Source organism: Pinus tabuliformis, chromosome 1_1, assembly GCF_031772625.1.
Source record: "Pinus tabuliformis cultivar Carrire ecotype Pingquan chromosome 1_1, CPIR1, whole genome shotgun sequence".
Taxonomy (NCBI): domain Eukaryota; kingdom Viridiplantae; phylum Streptophyta; class Pinopsida; order Pinales; family Pinaceae; genus Pinus; species Pinus tabuliformis.
In genome coordinates this window covers 840,594,844-840,608,242 of record NC_142297.1, presented here as the reverse complement: position 1 = coordinate 840,608,242, position 13,399 = coordinate 840,594,844, and the positions used below count along the sequence as shown (strand labels likewise).

General features: G+C 37.5%; 1 protein-coding gene and 1 pseudogene across 1 annotated transcript in view; both read left to right on the top strand.

Moving 5' to 3' along the window:
* Window positions 1-13,399, top strand: part of LOC149216790 (putative CoA ligase CCL7) — a 242,721-nt gene that overhangs the window by 83,480 nt on the left and 145,842 nt on the right. The window lies entirely within an intron of this gene.
* Window positions 784-1,834, top strand: LOC149216791 (putative CoA ligase CCL7 pseudogene; annotated as a pseudogene).

Sequence of the window (13,399 nt, the reverse complement as noted above, 5' to 3'; positions counted from 1 at the left end):
CTTATCATTAAAGACAAAAAGCAAAAGTAAAGATGAAGAGAAATAAAGACTAAAGGCAAAAATAAAGATGAAAAGAAATAAAAACCAATCTTTTTTAAAATAATAGTGTAAAAAAAAATATTATTAAATTATAAATATATTTTATTTATTAAAATATATATTTTTTGTAAACTTGGTTCTCTCATTTTTGAGTTTACATGTCCATTATTCACGCCACTACCGAGGAAAGTAACACAAGATTCCAACCCAATTCAGTCCACTATAAAGGAAAGTAGCACAAGATTCCAACCCAATTCAATCCTCTTTTTCAGTCCACTATAAAAAAAATAACACAAGATTCCAACCCAGTTCAATCCTTTTTTCAGTCCACTATAAAAAAAAGTAGCACAAAATTCCAACCTAAAATCCCCAGTTTAGTAAGATTTCATTTCACTACTATTACCACTTAAGTTACCCCACACAAACTTATTTATTAAGATATTAATTATAATTATAATAAAAGCTTTAATATTAAGTAACGAATATACAAATAACACTAATCAAAAAGACCCAGAGGCATGGCAGGAGTGAAAGCCTGCTCCCTTACGGACCACCAGCGGTTATTACAGGTGGCGTGGTTTTCCTTGATAACGGTGATGAGTCAAACCGACATTCGCGGATAGCAGCCAGAGATGGTTGTCCTCACTGTTGGTTTTGACACCTGAGTTTGATAGGTTTTTCCACCGGAAAAAAAAAACACTAATCATAAAATCATAAAACGTGTGAATGAGCCTATCTTCCTTGCTATCGGGTGGGCACGCTGCCTTATAACACGCCCTCAAAGGAACACTTTAAAATTAGTTTGATATCATTGAGTTGAGATCTTAGGACACAAGGTTGCAGACAACCAGTCGGATTTGTGATGGAGAAATCCGGGTATGGGAAGGATGGAATATTCAGGTCCTTGAGGCCGCCATTGAAGCTTCCAAAGCACGAGAATACCAATATGGTCTCCTTCATGTTCAGAGATTCGTCATCCTATGCTCACAGTTTAGCACTAGCAGACGCAGATTCCGGTGAGGAATTGAGCTTCAGAGATTTCAAAGAAAAGGTGAGCATTGTGGGTAGTGGATTAAGTCAGTTGGGTATCAGAAAAGGAGATGTGGTGCTCTTGTTTTCTCCTAACTCTGTTCATGTCCCCTCATGTTTCCTTGGAATTGTTTCAATTGGGGCGGTGGCAACCACTGTGAATCCGTTGTATACTGCCATGGAAATGGCTAAACAGGTCCAGGATTCGAAATCCAAGCTCATCATAACTGTTCCAGAGCTCTGGGATAAAGTTAAAGATCTTGATTTGCCTACAATAGTGATTGGGGGGAATGGAGATATTAAGAGGGCCAGTTCTCCCATTATTTCATTTTCTGAGGTCTTAACCATGGGTGCCCAAAAGAACCCACCGGAGGTTATTATCAAGCAAACAGACACAGCTGCACTGTTGTATTCTTCTGGGACTACTGGGGCCAACAAAGGAGTGGTCTTGACCCATAGGAATTTCATTGCATCTGCCTTGATGGTGACCAGTGACCAGGAAGTGCGGGGTGAGAGGCATTTGACATACTTATGTCTTCTTCCTATGTTTCATGTCTATGGTGTGGCATGTATCTTGTATGGGCAGCTTCAGAGAGGAAATGCTATGGTTTCAATGGGGAAATTTACTTGTTGGGATGCTGGAGGCCATTCAGAAGTATAGGATAACTCATTTGCCTTTAGTGCCACCCATTGTGACTGCTATTGCAAAAGAGAAAATTGTGGCACGATATGATCTGTCGTCTTTGAAGAAGGTTACGAGTGGAGCAGCACCCTTGAGCAAGGAGATCATGGAGGAGTGTGCCAAAAGGGTTCCACAGGCCGAAATGACTCAGGTGCATATCTCTATCCATTCTCTCTATGCATCACATACATGGGACCATAGGTTGTAGACACGAGTTTCATTTGGACTCCTGCATTTCTGCTCTCCTTTTGGATTTTTCCATTTTGAATCTGGAATTGATGAAGCTCGCTCACGCGATGTAAGGGATTCCTGCATTTCTGCTTTCTTTTTGGATTTATCCTTTTCGAATCCGCAGTTGATGAAGCTCGTTCACGTGATGTCTGGACAAGGTACAGAAAATGAGGGTAAGAGGATTTTTCCATTCTCTCGATTAAGTGAAAACAATGTGAAATTCAATAAATAAGATGAGAAACAGTAAACCACTTATTAATTAACTAACTCAGGGTAATTTTTGCCAAAGATGAGAGCCACAAATCATTGACTGACCACACATACTCTGCATTCTTTCATTATATGCCCTTATATAGGTACAGCACCATTCAAAACTGCTGTACAAAACTATGGCTAGCCTACCACTATGGACTTGAAACCACTGACCAAGTCAAACATCCAAACAAGAAATACTAGATAATACTCTGTTAAGGGAAGAAAATTGCAATTCCAAAGGCTTGCACCAAAAATATCTTTTGCAATTGTGTGGTTTAGATCTTGTGATGGTCCCCTGGCCCTGTTGAAAATAGAGTGCTTGAACCAGTCACAAAATGCTTTGTCAAATGGAAGAGGTTCAAGGAAGAGATCCGTGGAATGTCCTCCCTGCTGAAGCATAAAACTTGGAAAGGAAGTTATAGTATCTTTTCCTTGTGATATGAAACAAAATGTTTTTCAAGCTTGGGAATTACACACAAAATTTCGACTCTGGGAAACGGATATTGACATAATTAGAAATTAGGACTAATGCCTCAGGACTCTGGAGGCATGCAGTTGAGTGAGCCTGTGTTATAGCAGGACGAGGATTTGGAATATTCTTTGGTGCAGGAAGCCCTTGCTCTTCTCCTTGCTTGAGTGTGAAATTTCTGTGAATTGTCTAGAAAACTGTTCAGGGAGTGGAAGACAAAGAGAGTAACTCTGTAAAGGAAAATATCCATTGAAGATGGGAAGATCTGTAAAGGATTGTGGGGAAACCAGTGAAAGAGAAAGAGTGACTCTGTAAAGCTAAATATCCATTGAAGACGGGAAGACCTGTTAGGATTTTGTGGAAAACAGTTTTGGATGAGTCCCGAATCTGGGTTGGGTTTTCCAGTTTGGCGGGTTTTCCAGTTTGGCTTTCTAAGGGTTTTCTAGTTTGGCTCTCTTTTTTAGAAGCAAAACAAAAAGAGAGCCAAACACCCCATAGGAAAGGAAAGAAGTTTAAGGGGGAAGGAAGGGACGAAGAGCTCCCTTCCTGCCCCATTATACCTGCCATTCTGTGTTGCCTTAACTATTTATTTATTTTTACAAGGCTAGGAGAAGTTCAATGGAAGAATTTTTTAAAATATCAATTATTTATTATTTTTCAAATTAGATTGAATTTAGACGAAGGCAAATCTCAATGTTGGATGGAAGAACAATCTTCCTACGGGTGGATGCTATAATTCCCTAAAAGTGGCTCTCATTTTCACCCCCTCCCCATAAAATTTGAACCTATAACCTGATAGATACTAAACCCCACACAAAACAACTAATCTAAACCTCATAGATTATATCAATTATTTATTTATCTATAATAAAAATATGTAAAATTATATTATTAAAAATAACTATTATAAAATTAACAACTCTATAAAAAAAAATATACTTAAAATTAGCTTTGCTCAAATAGTCCACTTCCTACTAAAACATTATACAAAATTTGTTAACATTTTTTTTGCAAAAATGTCTAGATGCATCTACTATTACAAATTCTAAAAAAAAAAAAAAAATCAAATATTAATTAACTTAAAAACATGTGCTTAAAAAAGTCTTAAAAACATGAGCTTAAAAAAAGAGTGATGCCTTATTGTTTCCTTGAGTCCTATGTTGTCGAATCTGGGTTTTCTATCTACTATTTCCATGACGTCCATCATTTGTACAAGTGTGTTTTCTTCATTGCTTTCTCCTTGTAATTAAAAACATGAGTTTAAAAAAAGAGTGATGCCTTGTTGTTTCCTTGAGTCCTATGTTGTTGAATCTGGGTTTTCTCTTTATTATTTCCATGACGTCCATCATTTGTACAAGTGTGTTTTCTTCATTGCTTTCTCCTTGCAATGAAGCATCAGATTAGAAGTCATTAAATGCACATCTTTATTTAAAATTTCTTCCAAATTTTTGAGAAAATTTCATTTGGTCTTAAGAATGTTATCTTTTTTAACTTGTACAATGATATTTATGATTTTTAATATTTGCACCATTTAGTGTTAGTCATTGAATTTAGTGATAAGAGAAGAGAATGGAGGCTCTATTTCCATGTGCCATATCTTCTTCAGACTTTAAGATATTTCTCAGCTCAAGAAACTTGCAATGATCCATATTTTGCATTTGCGTCGATAGAAAAGACATTGAGAATTGGTTGTCCTCTAATCTTAATTTGAAATAAATACTAGTAAATTAGTCATGCACCAAGATAAGTGGTTTCTGTCAACATGAAAATGAGCCTTTAAAATGATACCTACCATGTAAATGGGGAGGAATTTGACTTTTCTTTGCCAAAAAAAAAAATCTACCCAAAATAAGACACTAAACAACAATGGAAAGGACATAAGATGTTAAATGAAAGTCATGTTGAACATGAAGGTGAAGCCAAGGGTTTGCCTGAAAGTTGGGCCAAAATGTTGGAATAAAGTTGAAAAAAAGCAAGGGGAGAGTTTAAGCCAAGGCCACGATGCAAGTACTAGAGAAATGGTGGCCTTGAAATTATATTTCTCAAAAACTCAAATTTAAAAATATATCCACCGTGATTAGATAAAACAAGGACATGAGTAATTGTAAACCTTGCTTTGTGGAAATTCAATTGACTAAGCAACAACCAAATGAGAAATAATTTAAGGACCAACTTGTAGAGAAATGCAAAGGATCTAAACACCCTCTTGCATGACTAGAACTAATTGCACAGTACCTGACTTCCATTGATGAAGAGAAAAACCAATACTTCAATACCTCCCATCCACATAGTCTTGAACATGTATGAGGGGGTGTAGGGTTGCTTTGTGTTTACTACCTTGTCTTAGTGGATGAGCCTGCACATGAGTGACACATGGTGATTTATGAGCAAGGTAGTTGTCATTTAATTAGGAGTCAATTATGGCTTGCGTAGTTTGGACCCTGTTTAAACGTAGCAACCCCAATTTTAGCTTTATTTCCATGTTGACCATTACATCAACTTGCTTATTATGGCTTCAAAGGACATGGAAAAATAAACTTGACATTGAGAATTGGTTGTCCTTTAATCTTAATTTGAAATAAATACTAGTAAATTAGTCATGCACCAAGATAAGTGGTTTCTGTCAACATGAAAATGAGCCTTTAAAATGAGACCTACCATGTAAATGGGGAGGAATTTGACTTTTCTTTGCCAAAAAAAAAAATCTACCCAAAATAAGACACTAAACAACAATGGAAAGGACATAAGATGTTAAATGAAAGTCATGTTGAACATGAAGGTGAAGCCAAGGGTTTGCCTGAAAGTTGGGCCAAAATGTTGGAATAAAGTTGAAATAAAGCAAGGGGAGAGTTTAACCCAAGGCCACGATGCAAGTACTAGAGAAATGGTGGCCTTGAAATTATATTTCTCAAAAACTCAAATTTAAAAATATATCCACCGTGATTAGATAAATCAAAGACATGAGTAATTGTAAACCTTGCTTTGTGGAAATTCAATTGACTAAGCAACAACCAAATGAGAAATAATTGAAGGACCAACTTGTAGAGTAATGCAAAGGATCTAAACACCCTCTTGCATGACTAGAACTAATTGCACAGTACCTGACTTCCATTGATGAAGAGAAAACCAATACTTCAATACCTCCCATCCACATAGTCTTGAACATGTATGAGGGGGTGTAGGGTTGCTTTGTGTTTACTACCTTGTCTTAGTGGATGAGCCTGCACATGAGTGACACATGGTGATTTATGATCAAGGTAGTTGTCATTTAATTAGGATTAAAGTATGGCTTGCGTAGATTGGACCCTGTTTAAATGTAGCAACCCCAATTTTAGCTTTATTTCCATGTTGACCATTACATCAACTTGCTTATTATGGCTTCAAAGGACATGGAAAAATAAACTTCATGGAACTTTAAATCTTCATGATGTGTTGTATTCAGGATTGAGTTGACCTATGGTTAGTTTGGCCTCTCTTGATAATGGACTTGATACTTATATGAAGAGTCTCCAAAGATGATGGTGGCCTGGGTGCAGGCGATATGGACAACCTTGCAAATCTGTTTGAAATTTCCTCAATATCAGACCAAATTTCTCCCTCTGCTTCTATTGGCGTATCAGTCATTTACTGTTAAACTGACAGCCTCATGGGTTCTCCTCTGATCACCCCAATCCTTGTTATCGGTGCAATTTATAAACATAGAGCCCTTATTCTCTATCGAGACTATAATTCCAAAGGAATTATATAAAACACTATCGCGCTTTTAAATTGAGAAAACTGTGTTTTCAATGCAAAATACACAATTGGCGGGGGAAAACAAAATACACTATCAGCACTTTTAACCACTGTCACGACTTATAAACAGGGTTTGTTTTAATTCCGAAGAATTACACTATTGTCACGGTAATATTCAAAGTATTGCGTTATGCGCAATATACACTATCGGCCCCTTTCAGCACTCCTCCTCCAATGCGATAACACGTGGTGTTATCGGAGATCGCAATCGGCGACTCCACTGTTCCAAAGGCCTGGCTCTTCCCGCTCTGACCTTGCAATGCGATAACAATCGCAAACCCGACAACTTATTAAAGCCTCCCTATAACGTTTTGGCTCTGGTAGTGTCGCGCTATCAGAGTTCGGCGTTTTCAATAGTCTTCCATTCCACTTGAGGTTCTGCGATGCGATATTGGTTCGGACCAGATATGGGTATGAACCAAATCTAATAGAATTTCAGGTCCGGAACTATGCTCCGACTAAGTGATTTTTCGATTTCTCTGTGTAAAACAGAGTATGGCCACGAACTCTATAAAACGATTCAAGGAGTCTGCGATCACCGATATGAAGGAAAACTACCCAACAGGCCTACGCTTAAGTGTTAATTGGAAAACAACAATTGAACCACCATTAATAAACGTGGAAAACAATAGAACCAGAACTGATGCATGCATAAAATACCAATTAACAGAGAGTCATTACTTCCGATGAACAAAGAGAGGTTTTTTTGTTTTTTGTTTTGTTTTTGTTTTCAGATGATAATGCTTCCGGCTCTCCCCTTTGAGAGTCCCATTGTTTCTTATTTATAATTAATAGATAAAGCCTTCTATGCCATTATCCTTTACAAAAGCATGCTTTTACATAGAGTGATTTAAAGCGTAAAGCTTTGTTACAGCTTATCCATAAGCAATATATTTAGCATGATTTATTTTTAACTCTATTCTTATCGTGTCAAAGTTGGATGATAAAGTCAGGAGATCATTGTTTAGTTTTGGTTTGAAGGTGGGCTGATGGGGCTCCATCAATTCTGGCTGAAGGTTCAAGGATCAAGGCTGGCCTGGATTTACACTTTATAATAGGTTTTTAATCCATTGTTAGCCAGCCTTGATCCTTGAACCTTCGACCAGCCTTGATGGAGCCCCACCTGAATAACGAGCATCCATTTATCTTTGACCTAGATCGTGGAAAGAAAACGTATCTATATCATCGATTTAGAGATCTATAGAGTTTCGGTATAGCTAGCTAGAGTAAGAGAAGAGATAGAGGTATAGCTAGGGAAAGAGGTAAAGAGGGATGAGGATGAGGATGAGTACTAGGAAACCATGAAAATTGCTGGCTAAAGAACCCCATTCCCTTGCTTGTAGATTTTTTATTTTATTTTTGGAATATGTTTGAAGATTGTTTCCTCTAAGTCACATGCTCCTGCATCAGACTCTTGAGGACAAAATTCTTCATGGGCTCCTGTCCATGAGTTCATCTACAGAACTGCCCAGTTTCTGTAGCATGTCTTCTGTAACCCAAATAGCCTCAGCGGTTGGGAGATTCTTCCATTTTAACAAATAATGGAAGTACTCTCGTCCCCTTGTCTTCTTAAACACCTTCTTGTCCAGAATTTTTTCTGGCTGCAACTCCTTTGTTGTGGGTAATTGTTTTACCCAGTCAATCTCTTGGATCTCTTGATCTTGTGTTGTATCATCTATAGTTTCACCTTCATATTTGTATAGGTCTGCAACATTAAAAATTGGCGATATCCCAACATCAGGGGGTAACTCAATCTCATAAGCATTTCCAGAAAATTTCCTCAACACTCTGCATGGTCTAATTTTCTTGAACTTCAATTTATTATACGCCCTCTTTGGAAACCTCTCCTTTCTGAGATGTGCTAAAACCAAATCCCCAACTTCAAAGTTCACCTCTCTTCTCCTCATATCTGCTTTGGTTTTATACTTGATGTTGCTATCCTGCAGCTGTTGCTTCACTTGTTCATGTATTGCTTGCAATTCTGAAGCAAAATCTTCACCCTCTGCACTTCTCATCTCTTCTTTTCCCAAATTTCTTAATTCAGATATTCCTCTTGGATGCATTCCATAAACAATATGGAATTGACTATGTCCTGTATTCCTATTAGGTGAGCCATTATCTGCATACTCAGCTTGTGCTAACACTTGATCCCATTTCTTTGGATGTTCTATAGTAAGGCTTCTTAAAAGATTTCCTAAACTCATGTTCACCACTTCAGTTTGTCCATCAGTTTGTGGATGATAGGCAGAACTGAAACTTAATTTAGTTTCCAACATCTTTCATGGTGTCCTCCAGAAATGTCGAACAAATTTGGAATCCCTGTTTGAGACAATACTTTTGGCCAACCCATGCAATCTTACAATCTCCTTAAAAAACAAATTAGCAATGTGAGAAGCATAACTAGTTTTATAACATGGAATAAAGTGTGCCATTTTTGAAAATTTGTCCACTACAACAAAAATTGAATCATTACCTCTTTGATTCTTTGGTAAGCCCAACACAAAATCCATACTTACCATATCCCAAGGCCTATTTGAAATTGGTAATGGAATATACAAACCTGTGTTTTGGCTCCTTCCCTTCGCATATTGACAGATTTTGCAAGTTCTCACATACTTCTCCACTTCAGATATCATTTTCGGCCAGAAATAAAATCTTTTCAACTGTTCAAAAGTCTTCTCTATGCCAAAATGTTCTGCAAGTCCTCCACTATGTTTTTCTTTGATTAAATTCTCCTTCATAGAACAGTTTGGTATGCTCAGCTGATTTTTCTTAAATAACAGTCCATCTTGTAAGAAGTAATCCAACCATCTACTTCTATCCATCAAAACAGATTTTTACAAGCCTCAAATACCTCTTTAAAATCTGAATCGGTCTCATATAATTCTTTAAGAAAATCAAAACCCAACACTTGGATTTGACTTTCTTGAAGCAATACATTTCTCCTACTTAAGGCATCTGCAACTTTATTTGATTGTCCATTTATATGTTTCAAAACAAAATGGAAACCTTGAAGATATTCCACCCATTTAGCATGTTTCTGGCTGAGCTTTGGTTGCTGCATTATAAACTATAGTGCATGGTTATCTGAATAAAGGATGAATTCCTTTGACATTAAATAATGCCTCCATTTCTTCAATGACTGCACAACTGCGTAGAACTCCTTATCATAAGAAGAATACTTCTTTTTCGAATAATTTAGCTTTTCACTAAAATAAGCTATTGGTCGATCTTCCTGACTTAAAACACCTCCAATTGCTTCTCTGTTGGCATCACACTTCACTTGAAAAGGTTTGTTAAAATCAGGCAGAACCAAAATAGGCTTTTCCGTGATTTTTTTCTTTAACAGCTGAAAATTCTTTTCTGCTTCAACAGTCCATATAAATGGATGTTTGTCCTTCTTTATGGTCGCAATAATAGGTGCATTAATCCTACTAAAATTCTTGATGAATTTTCTATAAAAGCTAGCAAGACCATGAAAACTTCTTACCTCAAAAACACTCTTGGGTGAAGGCCACTCCATAATTTCCTTGATCTTCTCTGGATCCATCTTCAGCCTTTCAGCGGAAATAAAAAAACCCCAAGTACACTAGCTCTTCTTTCATGAATGAACACTTCTTCAAATTCAACAATAATTTCTCTTGCTGTAGCCTTTGTAAGACATAGTTCAGATGTCTCACGTGCTCCTCCTTAGACTTGCTATAAACTAATATATCGTCCAGATATACTATTACAAACTTACCAATGAACTCTTTAAGAACTTCATTCGTTAGTCTAATAAATGTAATTGGTGCATTTGACAACCCAAAAGGCATTACTCTCCACTCATACAGTCCCTCATTTGTCTTAAAAGCGGTTTTCCACTCATCCCCTTCTCTTATTCTTATCTAATGATACCCACTTTTAAGATCTAGTTTTGAAAAATACTTTTCTCCACTCAAGCAATCCATTAAATCTTCAATTATAGGCAAAGGAAATCTGTACCTAATTGTGATTTTATTGATGGCTTTTGAATCTGTACACATTCTCCAGCCTCCATCTTTCTTTGGGCTCAACATTGTTGGTACTGCACAAGGACTCAAGCTTTCTCTAATCAGCCCTTTGTCAAGCAATTCTTGTACGTGCTTCCTAACCTCTTCATTTTCTATAGGAGTCATTCTATAAGCTGCTTTGTTAGGTAGACTTGCTCCAGGTATCAAATCTATATGGTGGTTGATTCTTCTAATGGGTGGTAATTCATTAGGAAAATCATCAACAATAATACCATAATATTTCTCCAACATTTCTTGAATTTCAATGGGTAAATCAGAAACTTTAGTAGAAGTCATTATTACCTTGGGCTGGCAAATTACAACAACATTTACCTCATTTTCTTCAATCTGCTTCAAGTATTCCTTTCCTCCAAGTAACAAAGTTTTTGGATTCGTCTATTTTCCTGGTACATCTTCTTCTTGCAGAGGTAGCAACGTATGATTGACACCATCCTTTCCAAACTTGTAGGTGCTTCTTTTTCCATCATGCATGGCTCCTCTGTCATATTGCCAAGGTCTTCTAAGCAATATGTGACACACATCCATTGGCATCACATCACAAACAATTTTATCTTTATACTTGCCCACCTGAAACTCCACTTCACACTGTTCATTTACTAACCGTTGATGTCCCTTTTGCAACCATGACACCTTGTAAGGTGTTGGATGTTTCATTGTTTTCAGCTTCAATTTCTCCACCACTTATGTAGAGACCAAATTATCAGTGCTGCCACTATCAATGATCATCTGGCAACATTTCCCTTGGACTTTACACACTATCCTGAATAAAGTCTTTCTTTGTGATGGTTCAACTATCTCCATTGCTGGCTTGAGCAAAACTTTATTAATTACCAAAGATTCTCCTCTCTCTGGTATGTTTTCTTCTTCTGTCACTGCTGCCACTGGTGCTTCTCCCTCAACTGGAGCAATAATTGCATTCCTCTAATTTGATTCTGCATTCTCTAGACACTCAAAAGCTCTGTCTCCCAGTTTGTTACATCTGTAACATCTTATTTCTCTGCCTCTTCCTCTGCCTCCTCTTCCTCTAGAAAAGCTCCCTCTGCCTCTTGCATCACCTCCTGTGGGTGCACGCTGGGTTGAGTTGCTGCTAGCTCCATCTTTAGATGTTGTAGATCTTCCTCTATCACCTTGACTTCCCTTTCCTTGGAAAGTACCTCTCCCTCTGGCAGATTACTTCCTCATGAGTTTTTGTTCAGCTTTCAGTGCTATCTGATAAGCTTTCTCTACTGTTTTAGGAGACAATAGACTTATCTCATCTTGAATGTCAATCCTGAGACCATTCATATATCTAGCCACCTTCTCATCTGTATCCTGGGCTTCTCCAGCTCTTATGCTTACCTGGTAGAACTCCTCTGTGTATTCTTTCACTGTCATAGACCTCTGACTAAGATTCTGCATCTGTCTGAACAAGGTTTGCTGATAATTACTTGGCGGAAACTTACCTCTTAGCTTTGCTACCATCCTGCTCCAATTTTTTATTGGTTTCTTGCCAAGTCTCTTCCTTTCTGCCTGCACACCATCCCACCAAAGCGCTGCATGGCCTTTTAACTTGGTGACAACAAACTTTACTTTCTTCTCATCTTCTGTTTCTTCATAATCGAAGAATTTCTCCAGGCCATTAATCTAGTCTATTAATTCCTCTGGATTCAATCCTCCTTCATATATTGATACCTCGGTCTTTGGCCTAGTCGTGGATCTCAATATTGACTGAAAGAACCTCATCTCAGGAGTAACAGCTACAGCTTCCTCTTCTGCAGCTTCAACCTCAGGTTCACTAACATCTCCATCATCTATATTTCTTCCTGTTGTTAATGCATGCAATCTAGCTTGCATCTATTGCACAGCTTCCATTACTTCAATGTTTGCAACGAGCCGTCCTCTTCCACCACGTCCTCGTCCTCTTCCAAATCTAAAAGCTGTAGTAACTTCCTTCTCCTTTTGATGAGATTCAATCCAATGTCAGTTGGCTTCTCTAATACCACTAATGGTGGCCTGGGTGCAGGCGATATGGACAACCTCACAAATCTGTCTGAAATTTCCTCAATATCAGACCAAATTTCTCCCTCTGCTTCTATTGGCATATCAGTCATTTACTATTAAACTGACAGCCTCATGGGTTCTCCTCTGATCACCCCAATCCTTGTTATCGTGCAATTTATAAACACAGAGCCCTTATTCTCTATCGGGATTGTAATTCCTTTGGAATTACACAAAACACTATCGTGCTTTTAAATTGAGAAAATTGTGTTTTCAATGCAAAATACACAATCGGCGGGGATTTTGTCCAAAGGAACAAAATACACTATCGACGCTTTAAACCACTATCACAGCGTATTAACAAAGTTTGTGTTAATTCCGAAGAATTACACTATAGGCGCGGTAATATTCAAAGTATTTCGTTATACACAATATACACTATTGGCTCTTTTCAACACTCCTTCTCCAATGCGACAACACGTGGTGTTATCGGAGATTGCATTTGGTGACTCCACTGTTCCAAAGGCCTGGGTCTTCCCACTCTGACCTTGCGATGCGATAACAATCGCAAACCCAACAACTTATTAAAGCCTCACTAAAATAAATAAATAAATAAATATTTATTTATTTTATTTTAATTTTTTGTAATTCAATTGAGTAAAAAATTTAGCTGACATAACCACACAAAATAAAACATAATAACATCTCTTCCCTATTAAATTAAAAGTCCCTAACATATTTTCAATATTAAATTAAAAAATATTAAGGGTTTTTGTTTGTAGCCACTCCCTAGGGCCTACTAACCTATAATATTAGGGAGGAAGACCTAATGACCACGGGATACCACTCGACTGAGCCTTGGGCGTTGGC